Consider the following 19,528-nt stretch of genomic DNA (forward strand, 5'->3'; position numbering starts at 1 on the left):
AGAGCGTTTTGATTTGCAAGCCACTTTTTTTTTTTTTTAATTCTGACTCGGTTTGCGAGTGTTGACTCACAAGACGAGCAGAATTCAAGCTAAATAGGGGGCGCAGAGCCGGAAAGACAAAAATCTGCGGAAAATCCGATCGTGTGTCCGAGGCTTTAGACTGCCATTAACCACTTCCCGACCTCCTCATGTACATATACGTCGGCAGAATGGCACGGACAGGCACATGTACGTACCTGTACGTGCCTGCCTAGACGTGGGTGGGGGGTCCGATCGGGACCCCCCCCGGTACATGCGGAGGTCGGGTTCCCTCGGGGAGCGATCCGGGACGACGGCGCGGCTATTTGTTTTTAGCCGCTCCGTCGCGATCGCTCCCCGGAGCTGAAGAACGGGGAGAGCCGTATGTTAACACGGCTTCCCCGTGCTTCACTGTGGCGGCGCATCGATCGAGTGATCCCTTTTATTAGGGAGACTCAATCGATGACGTCAGTCCTACAGCCACACCCCCCTACACTAGTAAACACATACACAGTGATCCCTAAATGTTACAGCGCCCCCTGTGGTTAACTCCCAAACTGCAACTGTCATTTTCACAATAAACAATGCAATTTAAATGCATTTTTTGCTGTGAAAATGACAATGGTCCCAAAAATGTGTCAAAATTGTCCGAAGTGTCCGCCATAATGTCGCAGTCACGAAAAAAATCGCTGATCGCCGCCAATAGTAGTAAAAATAAAAATGCAATAAAACTATCCCCTATTTTGTAAACGCTATACATTTTGCACAAAACAATCGATAAACGCCTATTGCGATTTTTTTTTTTACCAAAAATAGGTAGAAGAATACGTATCAGCCTAAACTGAGGGAAATTTTTTTTTATATGTTTTTGGGAGATTTTTATTATAGCAAAAAGTTAAAAATATAGATTTTTTTTTCAAAATTGTCGCTCTTTTTTTGTTTATAGCGCAAAAAATAAAAACCGCAGAGGTGATCAAATACCACCAAAAGAAAGCTCTATTTGTGGGGAAAAAAGGACGCCAATTTTGTTTGGGAGCCACGTCGCACGACCGCGCAATTGTCAGTTAAAGCGACACAGTGCCGAATCGCAAAAACTCGCCAGGTCCTTTAGCTGCCTAAAGACTTTTAATAAACTTAAAAAAAGGCTGGAACACCCCTTTAAGTGGTTAAAGTTCATGTGTGTGTGTAAAGGCAGGTGTCCCAATACTTTTGGTAATATAGTGTATCTCGTGGAAGCGGCTTGGCATAGTAGAAGTTAAAATGCATTAGTCACTCAGACATGAATGATTTGCCCGAGTGTGGAGCGCCACGGGCGAGACCGCAGGGGGGGGGCCGGCCGCCTTATCTTCGGCAGACAGGCGAGGTTGCATGCGGAGAGTGTGAGCAGAGCGTGCTGGCAGAGATCTGTCGGGCACAGCTGGTGACAAGGTGACACGCTGCTCCTTCATGTCTGCTGAGCTTTTCTGCTCCTCCGTCTCCAAATGTTCACACTGTGCAGATGATATCCCGGGCCCCCCCCCCTCCCCCTCTGAAAATACCCCCCCCTCCCTCCCGAGTCCCGACTGTCAGCGGAGGTCTCCTTTCTCCCTGGGGGGGCATTACAGGAACTAATAGAGTAGAAGCAGATCCATCGCTGTGGAGGTTCTCGCTGATCCAGGTCATGCTAGATCTAGTGGAATGCAGTCACTAGTGGGGAGCTTAACCACTTAAGCCCCGGACCTTTAGGCAGCTAAATGCCAAGGCCAGGTTTTGCGATCCGGCACTGCGTCGCTTTAACAGACAATTGCGCGGTCGTGCGACGTGGCTTCCAAACAAAATTGGCGTCCTTTTTTCCCCCACAAATAGAGCTTTCTTTTGGTGGTATTTGATCACCTCTGCGGTTTTTATTTTTTGCGCTATAAACAAAAATAGAGCGACAATTTTGAAAAAAATTCAATATTTTTTACTTTTTGCTATAATAAATATCCCCCAAAAACATATATAAAAATGTTTTTTTTTCCTCAGTTTAGGCCGATACGTATTCTTCTACCTATTTTTGGGAAAAAAAAAATCACAATAAGTGTTTATCGATTGGTTTGCGCAAAATTTATAGCGTTTACAAAATAGGGGATAGTTTTATTGTATTTTTATTATTTTTTTTTTACTACTAATGGCGGCGATCAGCGATTTTTTTCGTGACTGCGACATTACGGCGGACACTTCGGACAATTTTGACACATTTTTGGGACCATTGTCATTTTCACAGCAAAAAATGCATTTAAATTGCATTGTTTATTGTGAAAATGACAGTTGCAGTTTGGGAGTTAACCACAGGGGGCGCTGTAGGAGTTAGGGTTCACCTAGTGTGTGTTTACAACAGTAGGGGGGTGTGGCTGTAGGTCTGACGTCATTGATTGTGTCTCCCTAAAAAAGGAATGACGCGATCGATGCAGCCGCCACAGTGAAGCACAGGGAAGCCGTGTTTACATACGGCTCTCCCCGTTCTTCAAGGACGTATATATACGCCCATCTGCCTGTATGTGCCATTCTGTGGACGTAAATAGGCGTGCGGCGGGCGTTAAGGGGTTAAAGGGTAACTCCACAAAAAAAGAATAGCAAACAAAGAAAAAAATATAATGAAGCGTATACAATACAATTGCCACTCAAGTCATATTGTAATTGAATGTTATTAACCACTTCAGCCCCGGACCATTTGGCTGCCCAATGACCGGACCACTTTTTGCGATTCGGCACTGCGTCACTAACCATTGCGCGGTCGTGCGACGTGGCTCCCAAACAAAATTAGCGTCCTTTTTTTCCCCCACAAATGGAGCTTTCTTTTGGTGGTATTTGATCACCTCTGCGGTTTTTATTTTTTGCGCTATAAACAAAAATAGAGCGACAATTTTAAAAAAAATGTAATATTTTTTGCTTTTTGCTGTAATAAATATCCCCCAAAAATATATAAAAAAAAATGTTTTTTTCTTCAGTTTAGGCCGATACGTATTCTTCTACCTATTTGTGGTAAAAAAATCACAATAAGCGTTTATTGATCGGTTTGCGCAAAAGTTATAGCGTTTACAAAATAGGGGATAGTTTTTTGGCATTTTTATTATTCTTTTTTTTTTTTTTACTAGTTATGGCGGCGATCAGCGATTTTTATTGTGACTGCGACATTATGGCGGACACATTTGACGCTATTTTGGGACCATTGTCATTTATACAGCGATCAGTGCTATTAAAAATGCACTGATTACTGTGTAAATGACACTGGAAGGGGTTAAACACTAGGGGGCAATCCAGGGGTTGAATGTGTCCTAGGGAGTGATTCTAACTGTGGGGGGATGGGCTACAAGTGACACAACACTGATCGCTGCTCCAGATGACACGGAGCAGTAGATCAGTGTCCTGTCACTAGGCAGAACAGGGAAATGCCTTGTTTACAAAGGCATCTCCCCGTTCTGCCGCTCCGTGACCCGATCGCGGGCACCCGGCGGACATCAAGTCCCCCCCCTTTTCACCTGGTGCTCTGGCCAGCAACACACCACCTGTATTAGAGTGCCCCCATTCTGGATGAAGGAGCACAGGAGACACCTTTGGACAGCAGAATTGTCAGTCTGGGGGAGAGGAGTGTTAGATGGACTAGCAGATTTAAATACACTGACAAATTGAAGCCAAACTCCAGCTTACACTTTATAATCGATTACAGCAAGTATTTTTATTTTATTTTTTTCCCTTTTGGGATAAAGTTTTTATCTAAATAAACAATAGCTGATTATCATAAGCACCCCTGTCAGTGTTAAATGGTTTATCTCATCCCTGTAAACTGATACATTCTGCTGGAGAAACAACAATAACACCAGATCTACTGGTTGGATCACCAGATGAAAATAGAAGAAAGAAAGCCAAAAAAAAGAAAACAAATGCAGCCGTCCCATTTAAGAATTGGTAAGCTGCAACATGCTGAATGTTTTTGGGTTTAATACTGCTTTAAAAACCTTTTTTAAGACCGAGTACAAACACCAATACTTTTTTTTAATGTCATGTGACAGTGGTCTGTCAGTCGTTTTTTATTTAAATTGTTTTACAATTTTTTTTTACAATTTATATATTTTTCGTTATAATTATTTTTTTTTTTACAATGCTTTTTTTTGTGTCAGTGTTTTTTTTATACATTTTTTTTTTTTTTTTTTTACAATTTTACCTTTTTTAATATTTATTATTATTATTTTTTTATTATTATTTATATTATTATTATTATTATTATTATTATTATTATTATATGTTTTTTTCAGAACTGTTGGGGGCCTTTGGTGAGATATGAGGGGTCTAAACACACCACTGACATCTCCCCTTTAAGACAGGGAAAGGGATTGAGGACACAGGTTCCCCAGTCCCTTTCTCTGCAGCCTCAGCTGAAGATTAATGTAGAGCAGACAGAGTGATCACTGACTCTGTGCATGAAAAAAAGAAAGGAGAGGGTAAATGACAGATTTACCGGCTCCTTCTTCCGCTCTCCATCCTGACAGATCTGGGACACAGGGACCAGAGGAGGACAAAGGGGGAGGGGACAGGAGGAGCACAGAGGACACGGAGGGGGACAGGAGGAGCACGGAGGACACGGAGGGGGACTGGAGGAGCATAGAGCACACGGAGAGGGACAGGAGGAGCATGGAGGACACGGAGGGGGACTGGAGGAGCACGGAGGACACGGAGGGGGACTGGAGGAGCATAGAGCACACGGAGAGGGACAGGAGGAGCATGGAGGACACGGAGGGGGACTGGAGGAGCACGGAGGACACGGAGGGGGACTGGAGGAGCATAGAGCACACGGAGAGGGACAGGAGGAGCATGGAGGACACGGAGGGGGACTGGAGGAGCACGGAGGACACGGAGGGGGACTGGAGGAGCATGGAGGACACGGAGGGGGACTGGAGGAGCATAGAGCACACGGAGAGGGACAGGAGGAGCATGGAGGACACAGGGGGGGACAGGAAGAGCACGGAGGACACGGAGAGGGACAGGAGGAGCACGGATGACACGGAGGCGGAGTGGAGGAGCCCAGAGGACACGGAGGGGGAGTGGAGGAGCACGGAGGGGGAGTGGAGGAGCACGGAGGACACGGAGGCGGAGTGGAGGAGCCCAGAGGACACGGAGGGGGAGTGGAGGAGCACGGAGGGGGAGTGGAGGAGCACGGAGGACACGGAGGGGGAGTGGAGGAGCACGGAGGACACGGAGGGGGAGTGGAGGAGCACGGAGGACACGGAGGGGGAGTGGAGGAGCACGGAGGACACGGAGGGGGAGTGGAGGAGCACGGAGGACACGGAGGGGGACTGGAGGAGCACGGAGGACACGGAGGGGGACTGGAGGAGCACGGAGGACACGGAGGGGGACTGGAGGAGCACGGAGGACACGGAGGGGGACTGGAGGAGCACGGAGGACACGGAGGGGGACTGGAGGAGCACGGAGGACACGGAGGGGGACTGGAGGAGCACGGAGGACACGGAGGGGGACTGGAGGAGCACGGAGGACACGGAGGGGGACTGGAGGAGCACTGGGCCTCTATCTGTACCCCTCATCTTTCTCCCTGGGCCCTTTTCTGTATCCCTTCTCCTCCTCCCTGGGCCTCTACCTGTACCCCTCCTCCTCTTCTCTAGGCTTCTAACTGTACCTCTCCTCCTCTTTAGGCCTCTCTCTGTACCCCTCATCCTCCTCTCTGGGCCTCGATCTTTATTCCTCCTGAACCCTCCTCCGTGTTCTATCTGTACCCCTCCTCCTCCTCCCTAGGCCTCTATCTGTACCCCTCCTCCTCCTCCCTAGGCCTCTATCTGTACCCTTTATTCTTCTCCCTAGACCTCTGTATCTACCCCTCATCTTCCTCTCTAGGCCTCTATCTGTACCCCTCAATGCTCCTCCCTGTTCCTTTATCTGTACCCCTCCTCCTCTTCCCTAGGCTTCTATCTGTACCCCTCATCCTTCTCTTTCGGATTCTATATACCCCTCATTCTTCTCCCTAGGCCTCTTTCTCTACCCCTCATCTTCCTCTCTAGGCCTCTATCTGTTCCCCTTATTCTCTTCCCTGGGCCTCTATCTGTACCCCTCAGGCTCAATTATCCCTGTGTCTAAGCCATCCCCTTGTCTCCTTCATCACTGCCTCAATTAGTGTCTGTGTCCAATCCATCCCTGTGTCTCCTCTGTCAGTGTCTGTGCTGAATTATTTTCAGTGCCTCCATCAGTGTTTGTGTCCCGTCCCTCCCTGTGCCTCCTCCATCAGTGCCAGGGCCCCACCCCCCCTGTGTCTCCTCTATGAAAGTCTGACCCTCATCCCTTCATATGTTTCCTCTTGTAGGTGTACCCTGTCCTCAGTCTGTCCTCCTCTTGTAGGTGTACCCTGTCCTCAGTCTGTCCTCCTCTTGTAGGGGTACCCTGTCCTCAGTCTGTCCTCCTCTTGTAGGGGTACCCTGTCCTCAGTCTGTCCTCCTCTTGTAGGGGTACCCTGTCCTCAGTCTGTCCTCCTCTTGTAGGTGTACACTGTCCCCCTCAGACTCCTCTCCTCTATCATTGGACCTGTTTTCTTGTCAGTGGGTTAGGATTAGTGGTCCCCTGTCCTCCTCAGTCTCTCCTTCTCTGTCAGTGTTACCTTTTTCCCCTCAGGGGTCCCCTGTCCTCCTCAGTCTCTCCTTCTCTGTCAGTGTTTCCTTTTTCTCCTCAGTGGTCCCCTGTCCTCCTCAGTCTCTCCTTCTCTGTCAGTGTTACCTTTTTCTCCTCAGTGGTCCCCTGTCCTCCTTAGTCTCTCCTTCTCTGTCAGTGTTACCTTTTTCTCCTCAGGGGTCCCCTGTCCTCCTTAGTCTCTCCTTCTCTGTCAGTGTTTCCTTTTTCTCCTCAGGGGTCCCCTGTCCTCCTCAATCTCTCCTTCTCTGTCAGTGTTACCTTTTTCTCCTCAGTTTCCTCTCCTTTATCAGGGGTCCCCTGTCCTCAGTCTGTCCTCCTCTTGTAGGTGTACTCTGTCCTCAGTCTGTCCTCTTGTAGGTGTACTCTGTCCTCCTCAGACTCCTCTCCTCTATCAGTGGACCTGTTTTCTTGTCAGTAGGTTAGGATTAGTGGTCCCCTGTCTTCATTAGTCTCTCCTCCTCTGTTAGTGGTTCCTTGTCCTCCTGCGTCTCCTCTTCTTTAATAGTGGTCCACTTTTAACCTCCGTCTCCTCTACCAGGGGTCCCCTGTCCTCCTCAGTCTTTTCCTCCTATATCAATGGTCCCCTGTCCTCCTCAGCCTTCCCTCCTCTATCAGTGTTGCCTTGTTCTCCTCAGTCTCCCCTCCTCTATCAGTGTTGCCTTGTTCTCCTCAGCCCAGTTGTACCCTCTTCTCCTCAGCCTTCCCTCCTCTATCAGTGTTGCCTTGTTCTCCTCAGTGTCCCCTCCTCTATTAGCAGTAGATCATCATCCTCAGTCTCTCTTCCTCTATGAGTTGTACTCTGTCCTCCTCAGTTTCCTCTCCTTTATCAGGGGTCCCCTGTCCTCCTTAGTCTCTCCTTCTCTGTCAGTGTTTCCTTTTTCTCCTCAGTGGTCCCCTGTCCTCCTTAGTCTCTCCTTCTCTGTCAGTGTTTCCTTTTTCTCCTCAGGGGTCCCCTGTCCTCCTCAGTCTCTCCTTCTCTGTCAGTGTTTCCTTTTTCTCCTCAGTTTCCTCTCCTTTATCAGGGGTCCCCTGTCCTCCTTAGTCTCTCCTTCTCTGTCAGTGTTTCCCTTTTCTCCTCAGTTTCCTCTCCTTTATCAGGGGTCCCCTGTCCTCCTTAGTCTCTCCTTCTCTGTCAGTGTTTCCTTTTTCTCCTCAGTTTCCTCTCCTTTATCAGGGGTCCCCTGTCCTCCTTAGTCTCTCCTTCTCTGTCAGTGTTTCCATTTTCTCCTCAGTTTCCTCTCCTTTATCAGGGGTCCCCTGTCCTCCTTAGTCTCTCCTTCTCTGTCAGTGTTTCCTTTTTCTCCTCAGTGGTCCCCTGTCCTCCTTAGTCTCTCCTTCTCTGTCAGTGTTTCCTTTTTCTCCTCAGTGGTCCCCTGTCCTCCTTAGTCTCTCCTTCTCTGTCAGTGTTTCCTTTTTCTCCTCAGGGGTCCCCTGTCCTCCTTAGTCTCTCCTTCTCTGTCAGTGTTTCCCTTTTCTCCTCAGTTTCCTCTCCTTTATCAGGGGTCCCCTGTCCTCCTTAGTCTCTCCTTCTCTGTCAGTGTTTCCTTTTTCTCCTCAGTTTCCTCTCCTTTATCAGGGGTCCCCTGTCCTCCTCAGTCTCTCCTTCTCTGTCAGTGTTTCCTTTTTCTCCTCAGTGGTCCCCTGTCCTCCTCAGTCTCTCCTTCTCTGTCAGTGTTTCCTTTTTCTCCTCAGTTTCCTCTCCTTTATCAGGGGTCCCCTGTCCTCCTTAGTCTCTCCTTCTCTGTCAGTGTTTCCTTTTTCTCCTCAGTGGTCCCCTGTCCTCCTCAGTCTCTCCTTCTCTGTCAGTGTTACCTTTTTCTCCTCAGTGGTCCCCTGTCCTCCTCAGTCTCTCCTTCTCTGTCAGTGTTACCTTTTTCTCCTCAGTGGTCCCCTGTCCTCCTCAGTCTCTCCTTCTCTGTCAGTGTTACCTTTTTCTCCTCAGGGGTCCCCTGTCCTCCTCAGTCTCTCCTTCTCTGTCAGTGTTTCCTTTTTCTGCTCAGTTTCCTCTCCTTTATCAGGGGTCCCCTGTCCTCCTTAGTCTCTCCTTCTCTGTCAGTGTTTCCTTTTTCTCCTCAGTGGTCCCCTGTCCTCCTCAGTCTCTCCTTCTCTGTCAGTGTTTCCTTTTTCTCCTCAGTTTCCTCTCCTTTATCAGGGGTCCCCTGTCCTCCTCAGTCTCTCCTTCTCTGTCAGTGTTTCCTTTTTCTCCTCAGTGGTCCCCTGTCCTCCTCAGTCTCTCCTTCTCTGTCAGTGTTTCCTTTTTCTCCTCAGTGGTCCCCTGTCCTCCTTAGTCTCTCCTTCTCTGTCAGTGTTTCCTTTTTCTCCTCAGGGGTCCCCTGTCCTCCTCAGTCTCTCCTTCTCTGTCAGTGTTTCCTTTTTCTCCTCAGTTTCCTCTCCTTTATCAGGGGTCCCCTGTCCTCCTTAGTCTCTCCTTCTCTGTCAGTGTTTCCCTTTTCTCCTCAGTTTCCTCTCCTTTATCAGGGGTCCCCTGTCCTCCTTAGTCTCTCCTTCTCTGTCAGTGTTTCCTTTTTCTCCTCAGTTTCCTCTCCTTTATCAGGGGTCCCCTGTCCTCCTTAGTCTCTCCTTCTCTGTCAGTGTTTCCCTTTTCTCCTCAGTTTCCTCTCCTTTATCAGGGGTCCCCTGTCCTCCTTAGTCTCTCCTTCTCTGTCAGTGTTTCCTTTTTCTCCTCAGTGGTCCCCTGTCCTCCTTAGTCTCTCCTTCTCTGTCAGTGTTTCCTTTTTCTCCTCAGTGGTCCCCTGTCCTCCTTAGTCTCTCCTTCTCTGTCAGTGTTTCCTTTTTCTCCTCAGGGGTCCCCTGTCCTCCTTAGTCTCTCCTTCTCTGTCAGTGTTTCCCTTTTCTCCTCAGTTTCCTCTCCTTTATCAGGGGTCCCCTGTCCTCCTTAGTCTCTCCTTCTCTGTCAGTGTTTCCTTTTTCTCCTCAGTTTCCTCTCCTTTATCAGGGGTCCCCTGTCCTCCTCAGTCTCTCCTTCTCTGTCAGTGTTACCTTTTTCTCCTCAGTGGTCCCCTGTCCTCCTCAGTCTCTCCTTCTCTGTCAGTGTTTCCTTTTTCTCCTCAGTTTCCTCTCCTTTATCAGGGGTCCCCTGTCCTCCTTAGTCTCTCCTTCTCTGTCAGTGTTTCCTTTTTCTCCTCAGTGGTCCCCTGTCCTCCTCAGTCTCTCCTTCTCTGTCAGTGTTACCTTTTTCTCCTCAGTGGTCCCCTGTCCTCCTCAGTCTCTCCTTCTCTGTCAGTGTTACCTTTTTCTCCTCAGTGGTCCCCTGTCCTCCTCAGTCTCTCCTTCTCTGTCAGTGTTACCTTTTTCTCCTCAGGGGTCCCCTGTCCTCCTCAGTCTCTCCTTCTCTGTCAGTGTTTCCTTTTTCTGCTCAGTTTCCTCTCCTTTATCAGGGGTCCCCTGTCCTCCTTAGTCTCTCCTTCTCTGTCAGTGTTTCCTTTTTCTCCTCAGTGGTCCCCTGTCCTCCTCAGTCTCTCCTTCTCTGTCAGTGTTTCCTTTTTCTCCTCAGTTTCCTCTCCTTTATCAGGGGTCCCCTGTCCTCCTCAGTCTCTCCTTCTCTGTCAGTGTTTCCTTTTTCTCCTCAGTGGTCCCCTGTCCTCCTCAGTCTCTCCTTCTCTGTCAGTGTTTCCTTTTTCTCCTCAGTGGTCCCCTGTCCTCCTTAGTCTCTCCTTCTCTGTCAGTGTTTCCTTTTTCTCCTCAGGGGTCCCCTGTCCTCCTCAGTCTCTCCTTCTCTGTCAGTGTTTCCTTTTTCTCCTCAGTTTCCTCTCCTTTATCAGGGGTCCCCTGTCCTCCTTAGTCTCTCCTTCTCTGTCAGTGTTTCCCTTTTCTCCTCAGTTTCCTCTCCTTTATCAGGGGTCCCCTGTCCTCCTTAGTCTCTCCTTCTCTGTCAGTGTTTCCTTTTTCTCCTCAGTGGTCCCCTGTCCTCCTTAGTCTCTCCTTCTCTGTCAGTGTTTCCTTTTTCTCCTCAGTGGTCCCCTGTCCTCCTTAGTCTCTCCTTCTCTGTCAGTGTTTCCTTTTTCTCCTCAGGGGTCCCCTGTCCTCCTTAGTCTCTCCTTCTCTGTCAGTGTTTCCCTTTTCTCCTCAGTTTCCTCTCCTTTATCAGGGGTCCCCTGTCCTCCTTAGTCTCTCCTTCTCTGTCAGTGTTTCCTTTTTCTCCTCAGTTTCCTCTCCTTTATCAGGGGTCCCCTGTCCTCCTCAGTCTCTCCTTCTCTGTCAGTGTTACCTTTTTCTCCTCAGTGGTCCCCTGTCCTCCTCAGTCTCTCCTTCTCTGTCAGTGTTTCCTTTTTCTCCTCAGTTTCCTCTCCTTTATCAGGGGTCCCCTGTCCTCCTTAGTCTCTCCTTCTCTGTCAGTGTTTCCTTTTTCTCCTCAGTGGTCCCCTGTCCTCCTCAGTCTCTCCTTCTCTGTCAGTGTTACCTTTTTCTCCTCAGTGGTCCCCTGTCCTCCTCAGTCTCTCCTTCTCTGTCAGTGTTACCTTTTTCTCCTCAGTGGTCCCCTGTCCTCCTCAGTCTCTCCTTCTCTGTCAGTGTTACCTTTTTCTCCTCAGGGGTCCCCTGTCCTCCTCAGTCTCTCCTTCTCTGTCAGTGTTTCCTTTTTCTGCTCAGTTTCCTCTCCTTTATCAGGGGTCCCCTGTCCTCCTTAGTCTCTCCTTCTCTGTCAGTGTTTCCTTTTTCTCCTCAGTGGTCCCCTGTCCTCCTCAGTCTCTCCTTCTCTGTCAGTGTTTCCTTTTTCTCCTCAGTTTCCTCTCCTTTATCAGGGGTCCCCTGTCCTCCTCAGTCTCTCCTTCTCTGTCAGTGTTTCCTTTTTCTCCTCAGTGGTCCCCTGTCCTCCTCAGTCTCTCCTTCTCTGTCAGTGTTTCCTTTTTCTCCTCAGTTTCCTCTCCTTTATCAGGGGTCCCCTGTCCTCCTTAGTCTCTCCTTCTCTGTCAGTGTTTCCTTTTTCTCCTCAGTGGTCCCCTGTCCTCCTCAGTCTCTCCTTCTCTGTCAGTGTTTCCTTTTTCTCCTCAGGGGTCCCCTGTCCTCCTCAGTCTCTCCTTCTCTGTCAGTGTTTCCTTTTTCTCCTCAGTGGTCCACTGTCCTCCTCAGTCTCTCCTTCTCTGTCAGTGTTACCTTTTTCTCCTCAGGGGTCCCCTGTCCTCCTCAGTCTCTCCTTCTCTGTCAGTGTTACCTTTTTCTCCTCAGTGGTCCCCTGTCCTCCTCAGTCTCTCCTTCTCTGTCAGTGTTTCCTTTTTCTCCTCAGTTTCCTCTCCTTTATCAGGGGTCCCCTGTCCTCCTCAGTCTCTCCTTCTCTGTCAGTGTTTCCTTTTTCTCCTCAGTGGTCCCCTGTCCTCCTCAGTCTCTCCTTCTCTGTCAGTGTTTCCTTTTTCTCCTCAGTTTCCTCTCCTTTATCAGGGGTCCCCTGTCCTCCTTAGTCTCTCCTTCTCTGTCAGTGTTTCCTTTTTCTCCTCAGTGGTCCCCTGTCCTCCTCAGTCTCTCCTTCTCTGTCAGTGTTTCCTTTTCTCCTCAGTGGTCCCCTGTCCTCCTCAGTCTCTCCTTCTCTGTCAGTGTTTCCTTTTTCTCCTCAGTGGTCCCCTGTCCTCCTCAGTCTCTCCTTCTCTGTCAGTGTTACCTTTTTCTCCTCAGGGGTCCCCTGTCCTCCTCAGTCTCTCCTTCTCTGTCAGTGTTACCTTTTTCTCCTCAGTGGTCCCCTGTCCTCCTCAGTCTCTCCTTCTCTGTCAGTGTTTCCTTTTTCTGCTCAGTTTCCTCTCCTTTATCAGGGGTCCCCTGTCCTCCTTAGTCTCTCCTTCTCTGTCAGTGTTTCCTTTTTCTCCTCAGTTTCCTCTCCTTTATCAGGGGTCCCCTGTCCTCCTTAGTCTCTCCTTCTCTGTCAGTGTTTCCTTTTTCTCCTCAGTGGTCCCCTGTCCTCCTCAGTCTCTCCTTCTCTGTCAGTGTTTCCTTTTTCTCCTCAGTGGTCCCCTGTCCTCCTCAGTCTCTCCTTCTCTGTCAGTGTTACCTTTTTCTCCTCAGTGGTCCCCTGTCCTCCTTAGTCTCTCCTTCTCTGTCAGTGTTTCCTTTTTCTCCTCAGTGGTCCCCTGTCCTCCTTAGTCTCTCCTTCTCTGTCAGTGTTTCCTTTTTCTCCTCAGTGGTCCCCTGTCGTCCTTAGTCTCTCCTTCTCTGTCAGTGTTTCCTTTTTCTCCTCAGTGGTCCCCTGTCCTCCTTAGTCTCTCCTTCTCTGTTAGTGTTACCTTTTTCTCCTCAGTGGTACCCGGTCCTCCTCAGCTTCCCCTACTCTGTAAATGGTCCCCTGTCTTCTTCAGTCTCCTCTCCTCTATCAGTGATCCCCTGTCCTCAGTCCTCCCTCCTCTTATCAGTGCCCCCCTGTCCTCCTCAGTTCTCCCTCCTCTATCAGTGGCCCCTGTCCTCAGTCCTCCCTCCTCCATCTATGATCCTCTGTCCTTCTTAGCCCACCTTCTCTATCAGTGTCCTACCTTCCTCCTCAGTCCTTCCTCCTCTATATGGTCCCCTGTCCTCCTCAGTCTTTCCTCCTCTATCAGTGTCCTACCTTCCTCCTCAGTCTCCCATCCTTTATCAGTGGTCCCCTATCCTCCTCAGTCTCATCTCCTCTATCAGTGGCCCCCTATCCTCCTCAGTCTCATCTCCTCCATCAGTGGTCCCCTATCCTCCTCAGTCTCATCTCCTCTATCAGTGGTCCCCTGTCCTCCTCAGTCTCATCTCCTCTATCAGTGGTCCCCTGTCCTCCTCAGTCTTATCTCCTCTATGAGTGTTACATTGTCCTCTTTAGCTTAGCCTCCATTATCAGCGGCCCCCTCTCCTCCTCTGTCCCCTTTCCTATCAGTGTTAACCCTTCAGCCTATCCTCCTTTAACAGTGTTACCCTGTCCTCCTCACTCTTTCCTCCTCCATCAGTGTCTGTGCCTCATCCTCTTCTTCTGTCTCCTCTCCTCTATCAGTGGCCCCCTGTCCTCAGTCCTCCCTCCTCCATCTATGATCATCTGTCCTTCTTAGCCCACCTTCTCTATCAGTGGTCTACCTTCCTCCTCGGTTCTTCCTCCTCTATCAGTGTCCTACCTTCCTCCTCAGTCTCCCATCCTTTATCAGTGGCCCCCTGTCCTCCTCAGTCTCATCTCCTCTATTAGTGGTCCCCTGTCCTCCTCAGTCTCATCTCCTCTATCAGTGGTCCCCTGTCCTCCTCAGTCTCATCTCCTCTATCAGTGGTCCCCTGTCCTCCTCAGTCTCATCTCCTCTATTAGTGGTCCCCTGTCCTCCTCAGTCTCATCTCCTCTATCAGTGGTCCCCTGTCCTCCTCAGTCTCATCTCCTCTATCAGTGGTCCCCTGTCCTCCTCAGTCTCATCTCCTCTATCAGTGGTCCCCTGTCCTCAGTCTCATCTCCTCTATCAGTGATCCCCTGTCCTCCTCAGTCTTATCTCCTCTATCAGTGTTACATTGTCCTCTTTAGCTTAGCCTCCATTATCAGCGGGCCCCCTGTCCTCCTCTGTCCCCTTTCCTATCAGTGTTAACCCTTCAGCCTTAGCCTATCCTCCTTTAACAGTGTTACCCTGTCCTCCTCACTTTTTCCTCCTCCATCAGTGTCTGTGCCTCATCCTTCCATGTGCCTTTCCCATCAATGGTACCCTGCCCTTTACAGTCTCTCTTCCTCTATCAGTGTTACCCTGTCCTCCGCATTCTCTTCTTTTTAGGGGGTAGCCTGTCCTGCTAAGTCTCTTCTCCTCCATCAGTGCCTGTGCCTCATCCTTCCTTGTACCTTCTCCATCAGTGGTCCCCTGTCCTCCTCATTCTCTCCTTCTCCATCAGTGGTCCCCTGTCCTCCTCATTCTCTCCTTCTCCATCAGTGGTCCCCTGTCCTCCTCATTCTCTCCTCCTCCATCAGTGGTCCCCTGTCCTCCTCATTCTTTCCTTCTCCACCAGTGGTCCCCTGTCCTCCTCATTCTTTCCTCCTCCATCAGTGGTCCCCTGTCCTCCTCATTCTTTCCTCCTCCATCAGTGGTCCCCTGTCCTCCTCATTCTTTCCTCCTCCATCAGTGGTCCCCTGTCCTCCTCATTCTCTCCTCCTCCATCAGTGGTCCCCTGTCCTCCTCATTCTCTCCTCCTCCATCAGTGGTCCCCTGTCCTCCTCATTCTCTCCTCCATCAGTGGTCCCCTGTCCTCCTCATTCTTTCCTCCTCCATCAGTGGTCCCCTGTCCTCCTCATTCTTTCCTCCTCCATCAGTGGTCCCCTGTCCTCCTCATTCTTTCCTCCTCCATCAGTGGTCCCCTGTCCTCCTCATTCTCTCCTCCTCCATCAGTGGTCCCCTGTCCTCCTCATTCTCTCCTCCTCCATCAGTGGTCCCCTGTCCTCCTCATTCTCTCCTCCTCCATCAGTGGTCCCCTATCCTCCTCAGCCTCTCCTCCATCAGTGGTCCCCTGTCCTCCTCATTCTCTCCTCCTCCATCAGTGGTCCCCTATCCTCCTCAGCCTCTCCTCCATCAGTGGTCCCCTGTCCTCCTCAGCCTCTCCTCCTCCATCAGTGGTCCCCTGTCCTCCTCATTCTCTCCTCCTCCATCAGTGGTCCCCTGTCCTCCTCAGCCTCTCCTCCTCCATCAGTGGTCCCCTGTCCTCCTCATTCTCTCCTCCTCCATCAGTGGTCCCCTGTCCTCCTCATTCTCTCCTCCATCAGTGGTCCCCTGTCCTCCTCATTCTCTCCTCCTCCATCAGTGGTCCCCTGTCCTCCTCAGCCTCTCCTTGATCAGTGGTCCCCTGTCCTCCTCAGCCTTTCCTCCTTTATCAGTGGTCCCCTGTCCTCCTCAGCCTCTCCTCCATCAGTGGTCCCCTGTCCTCCTCATTCCTCCTCCATCAGTGGTCCCCTGTCCTCCTCATTCCTCCTCCATCAGTGGTCCCCTGTCCTCCTCATTCCTCCTCCATCAGTGGTCCCCTGTCCTCCTCATTCTTTCCTCCTCCATCAGTGGTCCCCTGTCCTCCTCATTCTTTCCTCCTCCATCAGTGGTCCCCGGTCCTCCTCATTCTTTCCTCCTCCATCAGTGGTCCCCTGTCCTCCTTTCTTCTTCTCCACCTGTGGTCCCCTGTCCTCCTCATTCTCTCCTCCTCCATCAGTGGTCCCCTGTCCTCCTCATTCTTTCCTCCTCCATCAGTGGTCCCCTGTCCTCCTCAGCCTCTCCTCCTCCATCAGTGGTCCCCTGTCCTCCTCAGCCTCTCCTCCTCCATCAGCGGTCCCCTGTCCTCCTCAGCCTCTCCTCCTCCATCAGTGGTCCCCTGTCCTCCTCAGCCTCTCCTCCTCCATCAGTGGTCCCCTGTCCTCCTCAGCCTCTCCTCCTCCATCAGTGGTCCCCTGTCCTCCTCAGCCTCTCCTCCTCCATCAGCGGTCCCCTGTCCTCATTCCTCCTCCATCAGTGGTCCCCTGTCCTCCTCAGCCTCTCCTTCTCCATCAGTGGTCCCCTGTCCTCATTCCTCCTCCATCAGTGGTCCCCTGTCCTCCTCAGCCTCTCCTCCTCCATCAGTGGTCCCCTGTCCTCCTCAGCCTCTCCTCCATCAGTGGTCCCCTGTTCTCCTCAGCCTCTCCTCCTCTATCAGTGGTCCCTTGTCCTCCTCAGTCTCATCTCCTCCATCAGTGGTCCCCTGTCCTCCTCAGTCTCATCTCCTCTCCTCTATCAGTGGTCCCCTGTCCTCCTCAGTCTTATCTCCTCTCTCAGTGGTCCCCTGTCCTCCTCAGTCTTATCTCCTCTATCAGTGTTACATTGTCCTCTTTAGCTTAGCCTCCATTATCAGCGGCCCCCTCTCCTCCTCTGTCCCCTTTCCTATCAGTGTTAACCATTCAGCCTTAGCCTATCCTCCTTTAACAGTGTTACCCTGTCCTCCTCACTCTTTCCTCCTCCATCAGTGTCTGTGCCTCATCCTTCCATGTGCCTTTCCCATCAATGGTACCCTGCCATTTACAGTCTCTCTTCCTCTATCAGTGGTCCCCTGTCATCCTCATTCTCTCCTCCATCAGTGGTCCCCTATCCTCCTCAGCCTCTCCTCCATCAGTGGTCCCCTGTCCTCCTCAGCCTCTCCTCCTCCATCAGTGGTCCCCTGTCCTCATCATTCCTCCTCCATCAGTGGTCCCCTGTCCTCCTCAGCCTCTCCTCCTCCATCAGTGGTCCCCTGTCCTCCTCATTCTCTCCTCCTCCATCAGTGGTCCCTTGTCCTCCTAATTCTCTCCTCCTGCATCTCGTACACTGTCTGTCTGTCAGCTGGAGGTTGATGTAAAGAGACGGGAGGGGGAGGGGAGAGGGGAGGAGAGGGACAGACAGCTCTAGAGAAAGAGAGGAGGAGGAGGGAGGAGGATGAGAGTGCCTGGCAGCGTGAGACAGCCTGTCTGCTGCTGAGCCATTACATGGAGGCCTGACACTCGGTGCAGGTGGCCCAGATCCCCCTGACATGGGAGAGACACACCGGGCGTACGCCTAGAGACCCCGCCACCTCCACCGGGAGAGAGAGAGAGAGAGCGTCATCTCCACTGGGGGAGAGACCGTCACCAAGAGAGACACAAACACCATCAAGTCTATAGGAAGAGAGACCGTCACCTCCATAGCAGCATCCTCCATCCATCCACACCCACAGCAGGTGACTATAAATATATACTATATACATGATCCACTCCACACCCACAGCACGACGTGGCCTGTATATACACCCCAGACCCTTCTATATACATCCTGTCCATTATATACCCACAGCAGGTGACTATAAATATATACTATATACTACAATATACATGATCCACTCCACAGCACGACGTGGCCTGTATATACACCCCAGACCCTTCTATATACATCCTGTCCATTATATACCCACAGCAGGGGACTATAAATATATACTATATACTACAATATACATGATCCACTCCACACCATGACATGGCCTGTATATACACCCCAGACCCTTCTATATACATCCTGTCCATTATATACCCACAGCAGGTGACTATAAATATATACTACAATATACATCATCTAATCCTCTGTATACACTCCACACCCACAGCACGACATGGCCTGTATATACACCCCATTCTGTCTATTATATACCCACAGCAGGTGACTATAAATATATACTATATACATGATCCACTCCACACCCACACCATGACATGGCCTGTATATACACCCCAGACCCTTCTATATACATCCTGTCCATTATATACCCACAGCAGGTGACTATAAATATATACTACAATATACATCATCTAATCCTCTGTATACACTCCACACCCACAGCACGACATGGCCTGTATATACACCCCATTCTGTCTATTATATACCCACAGCAGGGGATGTTATATATATATATAATGTACAGGGAGGATCTGGATACATTGTATACATTCTACATAGACATGGCCTGTATATACTATAATAATATCCTGGATTATATATATTTATACCGTATACTATAATATACATGAATGCATTCTACACTATATACCCACAGCAGGACATGGCCTGTATATACTATAACCACTTAAGCCCCGGACCAATATGCTGCCTAAAGACCCAAGGGGTTTTTACAGTTCGGGACTGCGCCGCTTTAACAGACAATTGCGCGGTCGTGCGACGTGGCTCCCAAACAAAATTGGCGTCCTTTTTTCCCCACAAATAGAGCTTTCTTTTGGTGGTATTTGATCACCTCTGCGGTTTTTATTTTTTGCGCTATAAACAAAAATAGAGCGACAATTTTGAAAAAAATTCAATATTTTTTACTTTTTGCTATAATAAATATCCCCCAAAAACATATCTAACATTTTTTTTTTCCTCAGTTTAGGCCGATACGTATTCTTCTACCTATTTTTGGTAAAAAAAAATCGCAATAATCGTTTATCGGTTGGTTTGCGCAAAATTTATAGCGTTTACAAAATAGGGGATAGTTTTATTGCATTTTTATTTTTTTTACTACTAATGGCGGCGATCAGCAATTTTTTTCGTGACTGCGACATTATGGCGGACACTTCGGACAATTTTGACAAATTTTTGGGACCATTCTCATTTTCACAGCAAAAAATGCATTTAAATTGCATTGTTTATTGTGAAAATGACAGTTGCAGTTTGGGAGTTAACCACAGGGGGCGCTGTAGGAGTTAGTGTTCACCTAGTGTGTGTTTACAACTGTAGGGGGGTGTGGCTGTAGGACTGACGTCATCGATCGAGTCTCCCTATAAAAGGGATCACTCGATCGATACGCCGCCATAGTGAAGAACGGGGAAGGTGTGTTTACATACGGCTCTCCCCGTTCTTCAGCTCCGGGGAGCGATCGCGACGGGGCGGCTATAAACGAATAGCCGCGCCGTCGTCCCGGATCGGTCCACGAGGCTTAAGGAGCGCCGCATGTACCGGGGGGGGGGGGGTCCCGATCGGACCCCTGACCCACGTCAAGCAGAGGACGTATAGGTACGTGCATGTGCCTGTCCGTGCCATTCTGCTGACGTATATTTACATGAGGCGGTCCTTAAGTGGTTAATAATACTGTATATGTGTATATATATATCCTCAATCCTTGTATACATTGGGCCAGATTCATGTAGAATTACGGCGGCGTAACGTATCCCGTTTACGTTACACCGCCGCAAGTTTCCAGCGTAAGTGCTTGATTCACAAAGCACTTGCCTGTAAACTAGCGTAAAGCCGTCCGGCGCAAGCCCGCCTAATTCAAATGGGGCGTGTACCATTTAAATTTAGGGGCGTGCACGCGCCGAACGTATTCTCCGTTTTAAAAATTTCCCGCCGCGCTTTGCGCGAAATGACGTCGCCCCCGACGTAATGTTTTCAACGGCGACGTGCGTTATGTCCTTTCGTATTCCCGGACGACT

The 19,528-nt window shown here is 50.0% G+C and overlaps 1 protein-coding gene across 1 annotated transcript in view; it reads left to right on the top strand.

The window, feature by feature from the left end:
* The first annotated feature begins 16,997 nt into the window (after window positions 1-16,997).
* Window positions 16,998-19,528, top strand: part of GABBR1 (gamma-aminobutyric acid type B receptor subunit 1) — a 283,737-nt gene continuing 281,206 nt past the window's right edge. Inside the window, exon 1 of the mRNA XM_040324995.1 lies at window positions 16,998-17,289. The gene's annotated coding sequence lies outside the window, so the exon portion shown is untranslated. The remainder of the gene's footprint in view (window positions 17,290-19,528) is intronic.

This window comes from Rana temporaria, chromosome 9 (assembly GCF_905171775.1).
Source record: "Rana temporaria chromosome 9, aRanTem1.1, whole genome shotgun sequence".
Classification (NCBI taxonomy): Eukaryota; Metazoa; Chordata; class Amphibia; order Anura; family Ranidae; genus Rana; species Rana temporaria.